This window comes from Sphaeramia orbicularis, chromosome 24 (genome assembly GCF_902148855.1).
Source record: "Sphaeramia orbicularis chromosome 24, fSphaOr1.1, whole genome shotgun sequence".
NCBI lineage: Eukaryota > Metazoa > Chordata > Actinopteri > Kurtiformes > Apogonidae > Sphaeramia > Sphaeramia orbicularis.
In genome coordinates, this window is record NC_043979.1 from 31,581,996 (window position 1) to 31,604,924 (window position 22,929).

The 22,929-nt window shown below is 36.4% G+C and overlaps 1 protein-coding gene across 2 annotated transcripts in view; it reads right to left on the reverse strand.

The window, feature by feature from the left end:
• The window catches only part of extl3 (exostosin-like glycosyltransferase 3), a 37,300-nt gene extending 18,258 nt beyond the window's left edge, over window positions 1-19,042 (reverse strand). Inside the window, exons 1-2 of one of the 2 annotated variants that reach the window (XM_030128285.1) lie at window positions 18,829-19,042; window positions 18,049-18,052 (exon numbers count right to left, since the gene is read on the reverse strand). The gene's annotated coding sequence lies outside the window, so the exon portion shown is untranslated. Of the gene's footprint in view, window positions 1-18,048; window positions 18,053-18,823 lie in introns of both variants that reach the window. The other variant, XM_030128284.1, reaches the window with a different exon arrangement.
• Between the last annotated feature and the right edge of the window lie 3,887 nt (window positions 19,043-22,929).

Consider the following 22,929-nt stretch of genomic DNA (forward strand, 5'->3'; position numbering starts at 1 on the left):
ACAAAATGTTTCTACAGCAGATGTTTTGTGATGAAGGTAAAATTAGCAATCACTATCTCTCTCATCTATCACGAAATTTAGGCTAGCCACTACCAAATTATAGTTCTCCTTGGTCTCTGCTACTGTTGGTATTTTTCAATAAACTGCATTTGGAACCAACATTATTGCAATATTTATACTATAGCTTGAAGAAACACAAACTAAATGTCATCAATAAAGGACACACCTAATAACCTGTAGTCTAATTTGTCTTGCCAGGAATATTTTACATAGGGGTGGGAATCGAAAACTGTTTCTGACTTAGAACCGATTCCAATTGATCACTTCCATCGGAATTGTACACTTCCAGCTTTATCAATTCTTCTGAACGATTCTCACGTTTTCTGGTTTCCCCTACGTGATGCCACATAGGGAAAACCAGAAAACGGGACCTACAGAGTAACTGGACCATATGCCACTGTTGTGATTTGTTTATCACTCACCAGGCGTGCCACCACTGACCGGTCTGTATCAGATCACCCTAACATGTTTTAAAATTGTCATTCTTTCAGAGTATTAACATTTGTTCATTAAAACAGTTCAAGAAAATATGATTATGTTTCACTTTCTGTTTATGTGTGTACAATGGTGTATATGTGTAACATTGTGAATGATTTGATATGGAAAATGGTCAAACAAACTCCACTATGACCTGTCCAACTACTTTTTTTCCTACTCAAAAAAACACTCATGAATCGATAGAAGAATTAATAAGGAATTGGACTGGTAAGCAGAATCGACAATAGCATTGATATTGATCAAATCCTATCCTTTCCCACCCCTAGTTTTACACCTCTCATGATGTTCTGAATCATTGTGCTTTCCATCTCTACTCTACTACATTCTGTGAGTTATTGTAATTCTTCACTGTCCAAAGGTGTCACTTGGTCAATCAGGCTTTTGCGAGTAGCAGCAAATCAAACTCCAGTAGAATAAAGTGAACCAGCCAAACACACTTGATAGATGCTACACATAGAGTACAACACCTTCTGCACAGTAAATTTTGGTGTATGAATGTAAGTAGAGAAGGAAAACCAGGAGAGTTTAATAACACAATCTGTTTGATTCATCTGAAAAGCAGATCATATCCCAAATTATGATAATCTAAAACATATCATTCGAACAAGCATTTCTTCTTCCACCTTAAATGTTAATGTAGCTGTCGCTGCATAAATTATTTAGCAGTCAATTATCTGCACTTAATGCCTAATCTATTAATCAAAACAAATCATGGATAATTCAGGAATCCTTAGCTGCAGCCCGATCCTCTAATGGTGTTGTTTAGCGAAAATGACTTACACGGCTAAACGTACCTCATTAAAGAGTTTGTAACGTGCATTTTACTGCTAGTGTAAAAACTTAAAGTACTGACTCTGAATTAGCACTTTAAAACTTTAAAGGGATGCTGGAGGGGTGCCGTTGCGTTTAATATCCAATAACGCTGATGAGATGACAGTGAGGTTGTTATGATTATCAGGAGTAACAGCATGCTGACCCAGAACAGGAGTAATTAAGATCGCCCTCCATGTGGACCACCTCCCACTCAGTACAGATCACGCAGCAAGTGTGTTGGCTTTTAGAATTCTGTGTGCGCGCTGAGCAGTAAGAGAGGGTGGAGAGGCAGACAGAAAAACCATCCAATACTGCCACGCGTTTTTTTTTTTTTTTTTTTGGAAAGAAATATCACATACGACATGTCAGGCAGTGACAGTGAAAGAGAGGGAGTGAGATAACAGAGAAACAGAGGGAGAGAGGGAATTGGTTTATAATGACAGATGGGCCTGGGTGGCTTCCTAGCTCTGTAGCTTGCACAATATGAGAATGATTACATAGAAGAAAAAGTAAGAAAAGATGTCATCCTGTTTCAGGATAGCAGATGTGTGTATTTACAAAGATATTTCGGGGGTAAAACAAATTTAAATGCACGCAAAGAATATTTAAAGTCTGAAAAGTTGACTGCTGTATCTGTCCACTGTCTGTTAACGTCTTCGGTGATGAGGTAATACTGTGTTCGGAACGGCTCGGAGAGTGACAAACAAAATGCATCGCACTGTGTTTGCAGCTAACGCTAATCTGTCACTGATGTCTCTGCTGCAAAACTACTGCAGCTCAGGCGTCCCTGCAGGGCTGAGTCAAGGATGAGGAGAGACTTCCAGTGTGTTGGTGAGAATTGAGAATGTGACAGCCAATTAGAGTCAGAGTCGACATACAGACACAAAGGACCCCGACATTTTCAGCACAGAATGGCTCATACATTTTACTAATGAGCTTCATCCAGTAATAAAAAAAAATAATCTGTTAAGGTGTAGTGTGGCATTTTTAATTTTTTTTTTCTCCCAAGAAACTCACACAATACACAAAATTTAATTACATGCCATTATATTTCCTAAAAGTGGACTGTAAGCATTATTTTGTTCCTCCCTAAAAACAAAGGAAACTTTAGTTGAAAGCTTCTGGGTCTCATTCTTACCTATAATTATGTTTCCACATGGTAGAACTTTAAGTCAATATCTATAATTTCGGATTAATTTTGGACGCGCACTTTTTCAGCACAATTAAAATGTAGCTATTTTTAAGTTACTTTTGTTCTACAATTTCTTCTGCTAGACCACGCAAAGGGGTTCTAGAGAAGTGAGAAATATGAGCTACTGACTCACTGGTATTGTAATTAAAACTATAGACGTCTGAATAGACTTAACGACATCTACATACTTCTGTGCAGCCCTGAAAATAATCACAACATTCATTCTTTTGCAATAGTTTAAAGTTCGTAAATGAAATAAACTAGCTGTCTCATCTGTCTTGATTAGTCTGCAATATTGTGCCTAATTGTGCCTAAAAAAAATCAGCAACAATTAACTTTAAAAGCAAGGGAAAGAAAACCGCATTGAACCTATATTTAAAAGATTCCAGTGTTGTTTTAGGACATGAAGTCAAAAAGTATCACTGTTTTCCCAAAAGTAGCCCTGCTTAACAAGACATGTCTAGTCTTGTTTTTCAGCACTTTGTAAAAAATCTCTGAAATAGCACTTGGGTTAAAACCTCCTCTGCACACTCACACAAGAAAATATTTTTGTTTTTCCACATTGGCACTTTGCTGTCTTCTATCATATCCCTGAAGAGCACCACTGACTGCCCAATTTAGATAAACAGTTCTGATATTCTGGGAAACTCATATGTAGGGCTCTTGCATGAAGAACACCAACAGTGTTAACAAGACTTTTTTTTTAGGAAACAAAAGTTAATTAGAGGATGAAGAGCTTTTAACATCTCCTGTAATGTGGCATGTCCGTGTCCCTTGTGACAGACCGGCTTAACTGTCAAGCCCCTTCGTTGCAGGGAATTTCTGTACTTGGATGCCTGAAACTGGTATTTGACCCATTCATTACCAAAAATCAAATTACAGACTGCCACATGGTACTCATTTAAGCTTCTGTGACTGGATAATTGCTTTAGACAGAGATGAAAAGAGACAGAGGAGTCTGAGGCTGCAAACGTGTTCTTAATAAACTCTCTGCTCTGACAGAATCGACTAAAAACTGCTTCATGATAAACTGCTTGATGATAAACCACGGTGGCTACATTGTGGTTTACATCACACAGGTACATACTGGCTGTGTTTACTCTCATGCTTGAACCTGTAATCTATACAAACTAAGCAATTATGCTTCTCCATTTTACGTCCTCAACTAGAGCTGCACAATATATCATTTGAGCATCGTCATCGCAATGTATGTGTGCGCAACAGTCACATCGCAAGGTCCTGCAATGTAGGAGGCAAATGAAAATGTGTTTTCATCGAAGTTCAACCTGTGTACCTGACACACTGCACGCAGCGATCCACCAATCACAATCGTTCCTAATCAGTTTGCTGAAGCAGACCACGCCCCTGCACATGGAGGGAGTCTCTGGTAACAACATTGAAAAATGAGCAACAAACAAGAGAAAATCACCGAAAACAAAGACTTGGTGCCAAAACGAAAAGCAATGTTAGTTATCTGGAATTATTTTGGCTACAAGACGGATGACACTGAAACCATGTTGTTGCCACAACGAGAGGAAACACAACTAATTTGTTTGACCATTTACGTTCTGCACCACACAGCTATTTTTTCCTCCTGAGGAGTGTTTCATATCGCAATATACATCTCAGGGTTAAAAAAAAATAAAAAATTGCAATGTCAGTTTTCTCCAATATGCAGCCCTAGGCAGCATGATTAATTGATTTTAAAATCGAAAGTGGATTTTTTAATTTGGACGATTTTTTAAAAAGGGAAACCGTCAAATCTATTTCATCTCTCCATGCCGCGTGCCTCCAAGCCATGCGCTTCCGGGCCGCATGCCTGTGGGCTACTGTAGACACCTCCGCCTAACTGTGAGAGCGGTCTTTCACAGAAGTCCATGTAATGACCTTGGACGTTAAATCTGTGATGGGTGATACCAGTGTAAGCCGTGGTTTCAAGCATGGATCCCCCAATTCAAATACAACTGCATGGGGATCCCTCATCTTTAGCTGTCCTGCACGGATCCGTACTGTTCCGTCTTCTTTCGATCCGGGTCTAGGTCGCTGGGGCAGAAGCCTCAGCGGAGTAGCCCAGACAGTCCTCTCCCCAGACACATCCACCAGCTCCGGGGATATAATCCCTCCAGTGTGTCCTGGGTCAGTCTCTTCCACGCACGGATCGTTCAATTTAAATATAACAGCATGGGGATCACTCATATTAAGTGGTCCACGCATGCACGCACGACTGATGCCTGTCACTGACTTACGTTGTATCACGTCTGTGGGGCCCATCACGTGATACCATCACAGATTTGAGGTAGGGAGCAGTGCCTTATATTGCAGGCTGCTCACAAAAGCAACATGCTAACCTCTGTTTTCTTTTGTAGTTTTACCCAAAAATCGAAAATCAAGTTTTTAGAGGGTAAAAAAATAAATAAATAAAAAAATCGGGATTTTATTTTTTGCAAAATCGTGCAGCCCTAGTGCAGCTCTATTCTCAACACATAATCCTTTACATATTCCTCCGTAAATAACTTCAAAATTAGCATATAAATATTTTCTCTGAACTTCCATATTAGAGCTGACCAATAAATGTCATTTTCATGGTCCTTGTATTGTGAACATGCATGACCAAAACATAGCAAAAGACTGACAAAAATGCAGTAAATCAGAGAAAAGACCAGAGAAATCAGAGAAACTAAAAATTAACATTATGGATTCCAAATTATATTCATTTAATAATTTAAGTTGTTTTCCAGATACACATTTTTTTCTATGTATATTTCATGAGGTGTTTTTTGAGCTCAGATGAACATATTTTTAGGGCAGCAGGGAAACTCAAACTGTAATTTGCCATTTAGAATTAAGCTATTTATTGTTGGCTACTAAATTCATTTGCAACCATTTTAATAACGGATAATTAATCAGTTTTGAGTAATACATGAATACATTCTGTTTTCTTGACAATGAACTTAATATCTTGGTTTATGGACATTTGAGGACATCATCACTCTTTCACCAGTTTAGACATTTTATAGACCAAATAACTAATCACCAAAATAACTGAGATATTAATCAAATAATCATCAGTTGCTGGTTTATTCATTTGGGTACTCAAGTGCAATGTGTTCAATAAAATTCACCTTGTTTTCTTTTTTCATTTCTATTGAATGCTGGTGTCTATGTACATAAAAAAGCAGTCATCCGATATGCAGCCAATATTTACACCTTATTTGTTGTAAGTCCTATCAGCTTTGCAATATTGAACAATGTTATCACACATTGCAGATTTTCCTCATATCATGCAGACATACTTTACGGATCAGTTCAACGGATTAAAGCCGTTGTTCCTCTCTGCCTCTTAACTGTGATATCTTGGTATAAATATAAGGATTTCAGGTCCGCATTTACCGCTTCACGGTTAAATGGCATTTTCAGCCTTAATAAAGGTTCATTCTCCACCCAGGTGCATACCAAATAGGTCTAAATTAAAGTAAATCCCTCTCATTAATCAAAATCTTGGGGACATTTCACAAGCTGAAATGCCACAATTTCAGAAGTTGCAGCCAATCCTAATTGGTCACTTGGGTTGTAGCTTTAACTGGAGCAGAGTGAATGCAAAAGTCACAGGTGGAGGACTTCCAACAGCTTTCTGCTAAAGAAGTTTATCCAATACAGGAAGAAGAATGAGGACAGTAGAAAAAAAAAAAAAAAAAAGAAAGTGTTTGTATTCCAGAGTGGAAGCTTGTTTCAGTGATTGAATACACGTCAAGTTCACTGCAGCATAGGCGCTCATGTGTCAAAGAAACCCTTTTCTTTCTTTCACTGTAGTAACATCTAAAGGAGAGTTGAGTGACTGTCCCAAGGCACATTGTCCACCTGATCCACCTGAGCTTTATGTACAGAGTACACAATCGGGGAAGCACACAGGGAAAGACAACCACTGACAAACAACAGAAACCATATCTCCTCCCTATGAACTGATCCTGAAAGTCTGTGAGAAAACATTAACTAAAGAACACCAAGCACAGCACTTGCAAATAATTTCATTGCTTTCAGGTACAATCATTTAGCCATTTATTTACTTTTATGAATGACTGAAAGCGAGTCTGTACAGTTTGGAATTGTGCGTCACTAAACCTGCTCAAAATTATTACACAATCGCTTTATCAGTTATTTCAGTTGACCACAATTATTCTGCTCTATTGTGACATCCATCTCCAGTCACCTTAATACAAACACCTCGAAGGAATGGAAATGTCATAGTTTGTCACTGTGTCCACATTGCTATCCGTTGTTTGAAATCTGACAAGAACTTTGTCTATTTCCATTAGAGATGGGAAGATTATCCAATATGTACGATGCACTGACGCACATGCACGATCCAAGTGCACTGGTAGAGAAGTTGCGAGTGAATAAAAATTTTGGAATGAATTCGAGATGCATCGGTTATTGAATGTTTGTATGAATAAAATTCAATCCATTCAATAGAAAATATTTTTATTTATTTATTTGGGTAAAGGTTTTCTTTTCTGAAGACCCACGTTAACATGCACTGTGGATTCACTGATGTCAGTACGTCAAACTACAGTATGAGCTCTGCAGATGCATTGCGGAATGTGTGATGGAGATGAATACTATATTGATTCGGTGAGGGAGCAAAAAAGTTAGGATGCCCCCCTTTTACATCTCAGTTTTCTTCACCATATCTAAATATCTACAATTTTTATCTTTATTTTAACTCTTCTAAAATGTGGAGAAAATATACCTAAAAAGATTAAGCTAAAGAAATGCTTTTTAAAATGTGCAGGTAAATTCTAATTAATAATTTATTTATGAGGAAAAAGTTGGGACACCCTTGTCTTCATTATTTAGAAGATAGAACCCTGAAAAAGCCTCATTTGCACCTGACCAGGTTCATTCAATCTTCATTTTAGGCATTTGAAGGAATAATGAACATGAGTGTCCCAACTTTTCCTCAACAAATACATTAAATTTACCAGCATATTCTAGAAAGCATCATCTCTTTTGGTGTATGTGTCCCATACCTCAGTATTGTTATTAAAAAAATCTGAATCCCAGATATTTATATGGTAAAGAAAACAAAGATTTAAAGGGGGTGTCCTAACTTATTCACGTGACTGTATGTGAGGCGTGTGTTCTGAAACTGCACAAAAGCCAGTTTGTGAAAAGTCATGGTTTTATTTGATAAATAAATAATCAAGCTAAATGAACTGCACTGCATATTCTTTTACCGGAATGAATGTGTTGAATCAGAATGTGCTTAATCATTCTGTATCGTGATTTGAGTGTGAATCGTATCACATCGTGAGATGTAACACACGTATCTTCAATAGCCTACATTGGATCGGAGATGCTGTATCGAGATGTGTAACGTATCAGCCTTACAACTAAGATTCCCAACCCTAATTTCTATTGATCAGCTTTGTGTATGAAAGTTATCTATACAGTTTTTTCTTTACAAAGCTTTAAATGCAGATATTTGTTTAAGTGTTCAATACCAAAATGTACCTCTACATTATGTGTATTGCATCTACATAAATAAACTACTCTTAGGCTTAGAACTTACTGACAGCATAAAATGAACTGAATTAAATTGATAATAGCAGCACACTGATTCATCAACAAGTAAAATTTCATGATTGTGACGGCTCTATGCATCACCAGTAACTCCAGAATTACAGTTACTACCTGCATGTCTGATTCTGACACCTTTTAATCTGAGCAGAACTGAAAGTAAACATCACATAGGGAATGCAGTGCAAAAATAAGACATTAATCTCTGTTGTAACCTCCATCTATGAACACATTAGGCCGTGGACAAACACAACCAACATTATCCCAGGGAACCCATGTGGTTGTGAACAAGTGTTTATATATGAGAGAGATTAGCAGCTGTGGTGACACTGACGCTTTGATGACAGCAGCTGTGTCACCTGCTACTGCGGATGATCTACACTCACTACCTTAGTGCTTGGCTTATTACACAAAGTTGGGCTAAAACCCTCAACGGCACCACCTGCCACTAAGAAATCTGACAATAAATAAAATAAAAATATGACAAAATATTGCATGTTATTCTGGGTTTTCCCTATCATTATAACACAGAGCATCCAGGTGTTTTTTCGCAGCTCACAGGCCAAATAAAAAAGGGAAAATTACTGGAAAAATACTGTGCTGAGTTCTCTACCATAATTTACTGTCATTTATGGTCAAACCAAATTACAGTTCAGATCCTTTCACTATTATTTAACCATTGTTTCTTTGTGAGTATACTTTAATAAAATGGCACACAAAAATGTGAATGATTACATCGGGACAGCATCCTTACCTCTCTTTTCATATTTGTTTTGTTTTTGCAGAAATTTGTCAAATAACATCAAACCCCATGACCCCACAACTCCAACTTCTGACCTAAACCCTGGTTGTTTAGCTAAATGCTCTGCAATCATTTTATTTCAGCTCAGTATTTCTATTGTGTTTTGCAGTCATTTACAGCTGTGCTAATATCATTCTTTTCCTCTGCTGTTTCAACGTGGGAACCTATGGAGCAGAGCACATATAGGTGAACGAAAGATGATGAGTACATTTACATGCACACTGGTGTCAGGTAAAAGCTTATTCCTTTTTGGATATTCTGTATTAGACCTTTTTCTGTATCAAAACATTTTCTGATTATGATACAGGAAGTGCGGATATTATTCCAGTATACAGTGCATTTGGAAAATTAATCTAATTTGCACATTTTACTGTTGTTTATGCATCAGATGGAGTAAAGACAAAAATTATCTCTGGTTGAAAGAGGAAAAACCCCTACTGTTAAACACTATGAAAGATGATGTCAATGGGTTTTTGGAGCAAATGAGCAAAAATGCAAAAGCTGACCTTTTAGAGAAACTGAGGGAGGCTGTGGTCACACAATGGAAGTCTTTGAAAAAAACAAAAAAACAAAACGAAAAACAGTTTTTAATGGGGCTTCACAGCTGCAGGTAAACAGAAACGGTGTAATATTCATTTTCATCAGCCATGTAAACAGCTTATCAGGAATTTTGTCTTTTTCAGAATACTGCTATAAATTGTAATATTTATTGCATGCAAACATAATTAATATTACTTGAATTGATGACAACTTGTTATATTACTATAAGTCGAATAAAGCTACTGCAAAAGCATTTCAAACCAAAGATGGACAGATATTGGTTGTAAAAATGGCCAAAATATCACTCATGAATGTGGCTACAGCAAAGCAGATGCTGTTGACAAAAATGATCTTAGTCCTGACCAGATTAACAGCTCTCATGCTGATAAGGGTTCTGCTGTAACCGCTGTCCTGACAAGTACAGGAGGTCAGACTTTAACCCATCCAGCCTGTCAGAGTTCTACAAGAAAAACCTGGCTCTACAAGACCAAGTCCACTCAATCCTGTAGCTCTCAGAATAAATCAGTCGAATGAAAGGTAGATTCAATCCTAAGAACTATTCGCGTTCCTTTCAGCTCAGTCCTTATGAGGTAGCAGAGCACAGCAGAAAATGGAAACACTCCAATAAAGTAAAGCTGCACATAATTACACTTCACTATCCATCCACCACAGAAACTGAGCTTTGAGAAAAAAGTACAATAAAGGTGAATACTCAGTCTGCCTTTAGATAATGAATGATATTTAACGTGAATGGTTCATTATGATAATACTTAAAGTAAAGTGAAATTCAAGCTGATTTGATTTAAAACGATTCGTTTAAAGGGGTCATATTTTGCTTAACCCACTTTCATTATTCTTGGGTACATTTATTTGTGTATTTGGACCCTAATAGTTCAAAAAGTTAGAATTTGAACCCTCCAGGTGCTGCAAAGCAATCATTATATTCATTCTGGCAAAAATCGAGTGGATTTCTACAACCCGTTTTAATTCCTTCTTAATTTGTTACGTCTATAAATAGTTATGTCCCGACAGTTGTACATATAAGGCCAAGACTTCCGATAAACATTTCTCCGAGTACGACATAACTGTTTGCCAGCAGCAGCGGTTGTAGTCCATACTTAAAATATGTCCAAACTTTGAGCCGATTACCTAAAATGTTCAGTTGTTGGTTGTATTAACAAACACAAGTGGCTGAAGGGGACAGAAAGCACAATCAACAACCTGGAGGGGGTGAGGTGTGAAGCGGCTCATTTACATTTAAAGGGCCAGCGCTCAAAATGACCTTCCTGGTGTCATTACTCAGAAATAGGGTTGAAGATGGACCTGCAGAGTTTAACTGATGAAGAATTCAGACCCAAGCATAGCATTTACAGTTTATATAGACCATAGGGAAATGTTCTAATATGCATAAAAAAAAAAAAAGCTTAATATCATTCCTTTAAACCCAAAGGTAAGAGCTACAGAGAACTAAAGAAATATATTAAGCACTGAAAAATGTTAATGTAACAGAGACGGAATAGGGAATATCTCTGTTTTTGTAACAGTAATATTCTCCTGGATATGTAGGCAACAGATGGGCAGAGGGGAAACAGTCATTAACCATGCTAGCCAATTTTCAACTGTGCAGAAACAACAAAATGAAACAAAAGAGGAGCAGTCCATCGAGGGAAACACTGCATAATTGAAGTTACCAGTTACTTTTGGATATAACTACTAAAAGCGTGCTGCTGCCAACCGATCGTCCTGAAGCCCCATTTACCCACATTTGACTTTCTAAGTGTGGCATTACATCCGGAAATGTCAGAGGAAGGAGATTCGGAAATAGACGCTGTGTCTTTACCCTCGGTTTGCCCGCGAAAAGTTGTGAATTATGCATTCAGAATAGTCTGCAAATGGAAGTATGACTCCAAATATTTGCTTTGACAACTGAGTCTAATTGCGAGGTCTGTGCCAATTCCCTCTCCCGGCATCAACAGCGCTCTGTGCCAGCCCTACAATATCAACATTTTGGCTAAATTCATAAACAGGACTATACTGTCAGCTGTAATAATCACAGAGAAAAACAGTCTGGCTAAATCTCAAAAGTCATTTAAATCCAGTGGGTTCTGTCCTTGTTCCTTAAATAAGACCAATTTAGACATATATTACTGGGATGGTGTCAACCTAAATATCTTGGGTCATTTGCATTTCCTTTGTAGATGTGAAACAGTTTATTTTGGAAACACAACTGGATGTTGAAGGGCTTGGGGTAAAGAACAAACTAATGAAATAAGCACGGCTAAAATTGCAGCCAGTTCTGATTTAGAGAGTGCATCGAGAACACAGATCTGTTGATTCAAATAGTCACTGTCGCATATAACTTAGTACAGTTTTATACCCTCCTTGTTGCTCAAACCTGGCTTTTCCCTGCAAATATTTAACAGAGGAAACATTTAGTGGGTAACACAGCAAAAACAACACACAAGCTCTCAAATCCTGCCCTCCGAACAAATAAATCCTCTTGTTATCTTGCCATAGCAGTGGCAGCAGCCCTGCTTGCTGTGTCCTCCTGAGAGCTCTTCCTCTCCCCCTCCTGCGCAGATTCGAGTAGACCATAACAGATTGACTCAGCCCGACAACAGCTGCCAGAACCCCACAAGCCTCGTCCTCCAGACACTGATGGATTGTGGGAGGGGAGCCAGGGTGATTAGCCCCTGACATGGGAGAATTATTGGTGTATACCACCCCAAAAGAGATTGCACCTGAGTGTCAACGTAGGCATTCACACTACCTTAACTCATGTTGTTAATGCCTGTTCAGCCGCTCGGTATGTTCACAACAAGTGGCTGAACTGTGTGGGGGGCATTGATCCATCTCTCCACTATCTAGGGAAAAACTCAATCGGGAGGACAAAAAGTGATGGCCTCGTTGTGAGAGTGACTACACTTTTTTTCAGGACACTAAAACTCCATTCCTCTCCATCTTGTTACACAGAAATAACTGAGAATCAAATATTCACTCTTGCCTTCCAACAAAGCATTTATTTTTAGCCTCTTTAGTCATATAAGGGCCCCCTTAAGTAGGGCTGAATAAAATTGGAAAAGTAGAAGCAAATTGATACTAATGACCTTTTTTCCGAATGATGATTTTTTTTTATGGGAAGAGATTAATCTTTAGCAATCAAGGGAAGCAATAACTAATACCTGAAACTTGCACATTGTAAAAATGAAAAATCATGCTGTCAGTTCATATGCTTTTGACCTTACTGTTCTATCAAAGAAAAGAAAAGTTAATTCAATAACATTCCAGAAATAACCGTTTTCACACTGGTGGACATATATTTTAATTGGTGCATCAGAGTCAACATAGTGTATTTCTAAATATTTTTTTCTCAGATAGTGGATAAGAAATAAGGACAATCATGCAATATTGGAGATGGTTATCACTTAACACCTAATATCTATAAGTTTATTTTTATATTCAATATATATTGCAGTGGTGCAAAAACAGGTTTTTGTTTTCCCACTTAATGACTTTAGGAGCCTTCTTCTGAAAAATTAAGAAATGGTTCATCTGTCTAATAATATAAAAGACTGGAAAGCAATGTCTTATTCAAACATTTATACAGTCTATACGTTTCAATGAACCAAAAGCAGCTACAGGTAATCCAGAGGGAAATTACACTGGTAGTTTAATACACTTGTTGACTCTTCACCATCATCCTTTTGTAGCCAATATCTTGCAAAACACAGGGGAGAACAGAAATGAGCAGGGTCTGCTTTGGTTTTTGACAAACTGATCCCAGATTAAATGCGATGTGTGTTTTTTTTCTGCATGCAACAAACCAAAAATCATTAAATTGGAAGAAATCATGTTACAACAGACAAACTTCTCAATAGATTAGTGATGAATGAAGTTGCAGCATGCATTAGTTTCCCTAAAGCTGGGCACACACTTAATGACTAATCAGCATTAACTAATGACTGACAACACACCTTTCCTTTTATTTATCTTCCTGGTATTTGTTGAATTTGTCTCTCATAGGTTGACGGTGCCAGTCAATATTTAGCAGTGCATGAGATAACTGATCATGACTTAAGACTAGACTCTTTCCGCATTTCACACCCCATGACACTGAGCCTGATCTCATTGTCTGGGTCGTCACAGTCAAATCATATTCATAATTGGCCTGACAGTCATTAAGTATGTGACCAGCTTTACATGACATTGCACTTGCACTGAGACCAATATGCATGTAGACATTGCAGTGACAATACTGTTGTGCTGCTACTAACTAGTGTCCACTGGAGGTAAGGGATTCTATTTGAGGAAATATTGCTGCTTGGAAAATGGCTTGGCTGAGAAAACCTCCTGCCTGACTAGCAGGCATGGCACAGAGAGCTGCTGTTTGCTTACTCTGCCAAAAGTAAAACTAGTTCTGCCATCCCTTGCCTTCCCTTGCATTTTTCCTATTACACAGCTACAAGCTGCTGCATCTGTTCTTGTCAGAAATTTTATTCACGCCATTTATTTTTCTTTTGCCTGTGCAAAAAGAAGCCGGCTGTTATTCAATAAACACACAGAGCAAGCTGTCCTGGGTTAATGCAGCCTAACTTTTCCTGCCTCTTAAAGCAGATGTTCATTAGAGTAGAAGAGTTTGCTCCATCTTGGGTACACTCAGCTATTCAAGTAGAGTTAAAGCTCAGCACTCAAATGAGAGCTGGACAGTTTGACAGGATGCGAGTCAAAGAGACAGCCGCTCCATTTGGTGATTCATCCACACCCTTACTACATGGCAATTAATGCCCAAGGCTCATGTTCACTACCAAAGCCAAATTCTCACTCTGGCTTTTAAGATTTCAGACTAAAGTTGGTAAGATATTTTCTTTACAGCACAGCGGTGTGGGCTGCTGTCAAATCACATCTCAGACACTTCACATACGAGCCAAAATGTTCAGAATAAAATGTACCAGCTCAGCCTGGTAATGAAGTCATTTTTAGGCAGTGGGGTTTGCAATGATGGGCCAAGCAAGGTGTCCTAAATGTCCCCTGTTTAGTAACTTGTCCCCTATCACTGGGCAGGATTTCTCTTTTCTATTTAACAGCTTTAGCTTTCCATCTCAGAGAAAAACAAAGACACCATATTGCAGCTTTGTTTTCCTAAATGTCAATACAGGATAAACTAGACAAATTGTGACGCATGAGGTTTACAATTCATAGAATGTTTTTCACAATTTCTGTCTGATAATATTTACATGATTTAAACACACTGTCAGCAGCTGCAACATATCTTTTACACCAACACTTTGAAATATACAAGTGAAAGTATTTATTTAGAAATGTGGAAGTGGTTATTTTTAGGTGGAGCACCATCCTGCCCTGACATTTTGACAGCAGCAGGGATGGCTTTTGTATGTCTAGAAAGTATTTGATGTAGTATTTGTACGAAACACACAACAATCTTATATTTGTCAAATCACAGAAGATCAAATCAATCAGTTCTGTTCTATTTATAGAGAAAGAAACACAATTTTAGAACCAAAACGAGCTGATGGTTTAAATATTGAATGATGAATGTGGACACCTGAAATGTCTAACGTCACAAACAATCAAAAGTAACATGTTACTTCTCTTACAAAAAAGCTATTTTTAATTACATTTGGCAAACAGTCTGATTTGTTTAAATAATAGATTGAAAGAGCTGTTAGCCTGTACATATTTTACGAAACTGATGGATCTGTGCGGTTTCCCAAGAGAAATAACAAAATGGGGAGGAGAGGAGGTCAGAAGATAACCTTGAAATACAGGAGAAAGTCTTTACAGGTATAAATATTAAAATGTTCAGAGATGGGAAATGTAAATTCAAATTAAGTCTTATATTAATAATTCCTCTGTTTTTCTTGCTGTAGTATTTCATAACTTTTGTGTTGTTAGAATTGTGTTGGTAAGTGCAGCACAAAACATAACATGAATCATCAGCATCCAAATATATTAGGTGCAATTTCCAACTGAATGCCTTTTAAATTATAACCAGGCAGCTCTGACAGCTCTCTGAGATTTCTTCTTTTTCAAATTCTCAACATTCAGCAGCTGCATCAGGCCAAAATGTTCTGCCCTTACTAATTATGGTACTCAGCGAGACTCTGCACACATGGAAATTTTATAAAATTGTATCACGGAGGTTGTCCAAATGTATAATGAAGAGAATACATTTACAAGCACCCTTTTGCACCATAAAACACTGATTTGTCCATTATGCTGCATTGTGGCAGTTGCTGATTACTTCAAAACCACAAGCAAAAAAAAAAAAAAAAAATATGGCATAGCAATCGCACTCCTATGAGAAACAGATCAATATTCTCATCCACTGTGGAACACACACTGCCCTGTACAGTCCATATTTATTCACACTGTGGTCCAATCTAACCATAAGAGGGAAAAACAACTAGGTGTTGGATCAAAGATAAAATCCATATAACAATCTTAGATAGTGTTACATCATTATTCAACGAAAAAAGCACTCAGTTGTACATCACCATTTGCGAAGTCTCAAAGAAAAAAAATGTCATGAAAAAAAAACAACAAATGTCAGGCAATATTAGTAATTCAGAACAAATGTGTCAGACAGTAATTTAATACTATAAATTCATGCCATTTGTAAACTTAGGCACGACGACGGGAAGAGTAACCCAGATATAAAAACTACACCATAAAACATCATAATGAAAATCTACAACAGTGACAAAAACAAACCAATTGTTCATGACCAGAGCAATGACATTTCATTACCAGAGTTTTCCCTCTGATTATACGAATTAGGGGATTTTGCATGGCACCCAAGCCAGAGAAACAGAAAAAGTCTGAGAGAAAAACACCATATTAGCCTGAATAGACACTGTCTCTCTCTCTCTCTCTGTATGGTTGTCATAGGCTGGCCTCACATAGCACCATCACATTTTTGCAGCCCTGTCCCTTGTCCCACACAGTGCTCACTGCTTTTCATATACATGAAAGACAACAGAGTGGGCATGTTGGTGGCATTCTTACAATATGGCCCAGACATGTCAACCATCTTCTACATAAGACATTATGAGTTAACCAGTTCGCTTCTAGACGTCCTTGTCTAAGATGCGTTCAATGCATGAGACATCAAGAATTTTTCTGAAGCATCGGGTGTGAAATGTGTCCAGGCACTTGGACTGTGGTGTCCTAGGCTTCAGATCCTAACAGCAACATAATGACCACAATGGCCTGGTATATTTGCATTTTGGTTTGCAACTCAACTGCCCTGTGACTCATGAAATGTTGAAGCTTGTTGACAGCAATTGTCACAGGCTATTGTTGCAACACAGATACAAGGTATGACAAAAATTCATAGGTTTTAGTCAAATAACATAACCTATCTACATCTAAGCCCCCTACATACCCAAGAATAACCCTCATAACATGTTAAAAAAAAAGCACATACTGGTGATATAGATATCATTCAATCCAGACATTATGTAAAATCTACACTTTTATTGTGTACATAAATGGTCAGCAATTTCACAACAGAAACACAACTGAATGTGACTCAAATCTTTGTCACATCCACCATGATTTCTTGAAAGATCTGTTAATATTTCCTCCCTATTTAATAAAAATCTTTTGAGTGGGATTTTATCATGGGCAACAAATTCCCAAAAGGTCCACTATGATGATGCATGCAGTCCTCCACTGACAACCACAAATAAACTGACCACGCAGCTCCAGTGAGGCAGTTATTAAATGATTACGTCTTCCTTCAGACAAGTGAGTAAAAATGATTTATTAGTTAATGAAATTGGTTTTAAAAAGCGTTGCCCCTGGCAGTAACCTCTGCGTTACCACAAACATGCTAAGCCTTGTCTTTATGGTGACTACTGGCGTACTGTTTTTTCCAAATTGCTTGGGGCTGGCACACCAGTCCCACAGAAAATAAATCACCCGATGAATAATCAATAGTCAGTGTAGTCTTTTTTGTGCATCTAGATGTCCAAACACACATTACGCCAGACCAGCCAAAGAAATACAACGCCAATTAAAAACATGGCAGCAACTTAACAGCTAATATCAACTATATTATTCCAACTCAAAGAACAATAGTGAAGACAACTGTCTTAGTTTAAGATGGATGATGATGGTGGGAGTGCCTGCTGATCCCTTTTGTAGTGAGGTTATCATCACATCAAAGGTGCTCATGTCATCATGCCATGATGCAAAAGCATAGCGTATAAATGAAAGGAAGGAGTGCAAAATCTTACTGTGATCAGCACATCGAACTGCCTTCTAATATAAACATTTTGCTTTATGACTGAATTGTCAGTAACAAAACATTTACAGTACAGAAATAGAAATAAATGATCCCAAGCAATAGATCATCAAATGTGATAATCACAGACAGTAAAGGCTGATCTTTATTGCTTCAACTTACAGAGACAGTTCAGTTATTTCTGCACTTGTTTATCTACAATCAGACTCTAAAATAATGGACAAAAAGCCTGCCCTATGTAATCCTCCACCAAAAAGACACAGTTTAAGTGCTTCATTCATTCTAATCTTCTCAAACCAGCCTTCAAACGCATCACCAGTTTAACTCCAGCATTTTATTCCATAAAATCCAAGACAAGAGGAGAGACACAGTATGTGGGAGCCTGAATACTTCAGTATATAATACCACCAACAGAATCTAAAATCTTCAATAACAAAAGTTTTAGTGCTAGTTAAAAGCACATTTGATCCACCTTAGTCAACTGGACTGGATTGTTCTGTGTATATAACATCTATAAATTCTACAGCACATCATCTTGCATGCTCTATGTTCAAACACAATTAAAAATCCGGATCATTTTAATCTTGGTAAACAACATTCACCAGCATGTGTGCATGTCGTACGTGGGGCTGTGGGTTGGATAATTAAAAGGTGGGGATCCTGGGTATTAAAACGTATTTAAGCCATAACATTTGGAGCCAGTCCAGACAGATACACAAACGGGAAAGAAGTGCGGACTAACACCGGCTTGGTTGACGTGTGCCTCAGTGAACATCAGGGCAAAACAGCAGCTACAGACCACGACACAACTATCCAAAGTATTTATAAAAACTACCACCGCTTGACATTACTGCAAAGTGGGGATTCCACGCTAAAGAGGCGAGTGTTTTAAGGGGGTATTAGGCTACTGTATGAAGCAGAGACAAGGGGGTTGCAGGGGAAAGACACAAGGGGCCATATGTCTCATCTGGCCAATTAGCTAACCAGCTAGCCAGCAGTGGTCACAACAAAATGCATTTGCTCCATACTACACTGGCAGACCAAAGCAACGCTAGCTCCAGAAGCTACTCACCCAACAGAAAGAGTCCAAGGGGGTCCTAAAAACTCCGTCTCGGCCCCTTAGCAGGTTTGTCAGACTGTAAAAACCTTGTAATGTTGAATATGTGCGGCCACAGTCTCCGGACAAACCTGCGGTGTTACTGCGTTTTCAATTCGCACCGCTCACAGCACCATTAAAAGCTGCATTGTTGGAGCGACGGCTGGACAAACAGCACCGACAGCACGCAGCAAAGGATTATGGGAAACGGTGTCGATCGCTTCTGCTTTTGGACCACATGAAAGATTGGGGAAATGCGCCACCTGGTGGAAAAAATTGAGTAGCGACGTGATATTAAAAAAAAAAGTTTTGTTTGATTTATTTTTTTTTCTTTCTGTTTTTTTGTGTGTTTTTCTCTCTCTTTTTATGTGTTTGAATACCTGTGTGTATTCTTTATTTGAAATTTAATAAAAAAATATCTAAACAGGAAAAAAAAGTTTAATAGCTTCAGGAGAAACTTACTCTCTGATGTATTTATTTAGTTATTTTTCTTAGATCTGTATGTTTTAAGTTTTTATTATTATTAGTTGTCTATTTTTTGTGTCTCTAAATCGTTGCATTATTTTCATTTATTTGTTGAGATGCTTTTTCCTTTTGACATCTTTATGTTTGTTCAAAATGTACATGTCTTGTATACCTACATATTTTCAGTAAAGTTGAAAAAAAAAACAAAAAATTTAATAGCTTCAGGAGAAACCTACTCTCTGATTTATTTATTTATTTATTTTTCTTAGATCTGTATATTTTAAGTTTTTATTATTATCAGTTGTCTATTCTTCTTTGTGTCACTAAATCGTTGCATTATTTTCATATATTTGTTTAGATGCTTTTTCCTTTTGACATCTTGATGTTTGTTCAAAATGTACATGTCTTGTATACCTATATATTTTCAATAAAGTTGAAAAAAAAAAAAAATAGCTTCAGGAAATACAAGGACCTGTCAATAGAATTAGAAATAAAATAAAAAAAATGCATATACAGTGGTAGCCAAAATTATAATAACAGATCTGAAAATATTTACCTTTTTTTGCCTCCAAAACATAAAGAAGAGGATTAGAGCCACTGGAAAAAGAAGTTAAGGTCCAATATATTTTTAAAATTATTATTCTGAGAAAAAAGTCAGAATTCTTATTTTAATCTCGGAATTCTGAGTTTTTTCTCAGAATTCTGATTGCTTTAAATATAGATATTTTTAATATTATTATTGTTCTGAGATTAAAGTCAGAATTCTGTGGAAAAAAAAGTCTGAATTCTGGCTTTTTTTCTCAGAATTCTGACTTTTATCTCAGAATTCTGACTTTTTTTCCTCGTAATAATAATAATAAAAAAAATACATATATATACTGGACCTTAATTTTAAGTGAGTTTTTTTTTCAGTGGCCCTAATCCTCTTCCATAAAATCATGATTTCATTTCATAATGTTTGCGAAACATGCAGTTGGTTGTTCTGAGCACAACAAATATCAGATGGAGCTCTACTGTTTTTAATCAACTTGTAACCCCCAAGGAACAGGAACTTCTTCTTCTTCTTCTTCTTCTTCTTCTTCTTCTTCTTCTTCTTCTTATTATTATTATTATTATTATTATTATTAATAATAATAATAATAATAATAATAATAATAATAATAATGATGATGATGATGATGATGATGATGATGATGATAATAATAATAATAATAATAATAATAATAATAATAATAATAATAATAATAATAATAATTTTTTACTATTGTTATTCACACAAGCGAAATTACATATTACAAGTAATTTAGCATCGCCTGTGAAGGAGCATGATTGCGTGAATTGCTTTATGATGGCTCTATTCTAGGTTTATATAGCCTATTGATGACTTTGTAGATATAAAAAATGGCATTTGTTCTAATAATTTAGGCCACCACTGTATATGTTGAGGTAAGTAATTCATGACAACTATTTAAGAGTATTTTTATCACCGTTGTTGATCCAAGTGTATTGTAAAAGTCCTTCAGCTATAATTAAGACTTTATTGCTCACTGAATGTTTATTGCTTTTATTGCCATTGTGATAAAAAAAGAGAGCTTCCTCTCTTGACTATATTGTAAATGAGGTGCTTTCAAAAATAAAATAACTGCTGATTAAATTGGTAACAAAAAAGACAAATTAACTGACAAATAATACTTTTTAAATGTTTAGGTGAAAGTTGTGATATTTTTGCAGTATGATACATTGAATTTTTGCTAACCCATAAAGACACAGTGCTACTTTTGTGGCAGTTCCCAAATTAATTTTTCTCCCTATTTAACCTTCCATGAGTGATTTATCACCATTTATTGTAATATTATCTTCTTTATTTTGCTTTTTTTCAGTAAAATTCAGGTATTTTCCTGAATTTAAGTTACTGATCATATAGCTGTTCATAAAAGCTCAGATTAAAGTTGAGGGGTATATCAGAAACAGACAAAACTGAAGAAAACTGTACTTTTCCAGCAAAACTATCATTAACTGAACATAAACCCACTGTTTCCATCCACTGTCATTTATCCAACTCCATGGGTTTTACAGGTGAATCATTGTTGTAAAAGGTGATGGTGTTTCCACGGTAACTACGGAGCCTCTGAACGTCCAAATGGGTCATATCTGATGACCATGAAAAGATGAGAAACTGCATTTTATGCCAATTATTTACACTTATTGATAGGATCAATAGATCAACAATTATTAAACATTTTACATCAGTAGAAGGTTTTAGTTCCCAGTGGTTGTTTGGGTCTTTATGGGTTAAATAGGGAATTTTGACCAAGAATTGAATATTTTGCCTTAAAACATAGCATATGCAGCTTTCTATTTTCAGATCTAACAGAGCTGTAATCATAACACACAACCTGACTTTGAATTTGACTTATTATAGTGTATTTTTAAGTTGTCTGCCATACAAGCTTTCATCGTCCTGCAACTGAGAACTACATATTTAGGGTAAAGGAAATATATGATCTCTGATAATTGAGTATTATTTTCAGATCATACACTTAACTAAAAGCACCAATACCACAATATGAAATTCCTCCACTATAAATAAAACATCTACGTCAAATTCAACACTGTTTAAGTAATACATGTGTTTAAAGTCTCAAGTAAAAGTAATCATTGTGCAATAGTAGTTGCTGTCAGTGTTTAAGTACTATAGAGTGTTTCTGCTGTCATATATTTCCACCTAATGTAGAATAGAATAGAATAGAATAGAATAGAATAGAATAGAATAGAATAGAATAGAATAGAAATGTATCTCATATGGAAAATTACAATCACTCAGGAGCAGAGTTTTCACAGCTTTTTTAAAACTGAATTTAAGGAAGCACCATAAGAAGAGTTGGCAGATTATTCCAAATTTTGGGTCCTCAGTATAGAACACTGAACTGAGTCTGACTGGTAGGAGCAAAAGATGCTCTAATAAGAATAGAATAGAATAGAATAGAATAGAATAGAATAGAATAGAATTTATTTAATTTTCACATGGCAAAAAACGTACACATAATACATGTTGGTTGGTAGAACAGAATAGAATAGAATAGAATTTATTTATTTAATTTTCACACAGTAAAAAACATATACATAAAACATGTTCGTTGGTAGAATAGAATAGAATAGAATATATTTAATTTTCACATGGTAAAAAAATGTACACATAATACATATTGGTTGGTAGAATAGAATAGAATAGAATAGAATAGAATAGAATAGAATAGAATAGAATTTATTTAATTTTCACACAGTAAAAAACATATACATAAAACATGTTCGTTGGTAGAATAGAATAGAATAGAATAGAATAGAATAGAATAGAATAGAGTAGAATAGAATAGAATAGAATAGAATAGAATAGGTGCTAATTTGGAAAGTAGCACATACATGGTTTTCACTGGACATGAAACAGATGATAAAATGCAATCTGTAGATAAAAAAGTACATTATAAAATGCAGTGATGCATAAATATAAAGAAAATAGAAACAAACCAATTTAATACAAGTATCTCAAATAAGTATATAAACACTTGAGTCAGTTATACTCACCCACCAGTAGGTCTGGGGTGGCGCTAGTGAGTCAA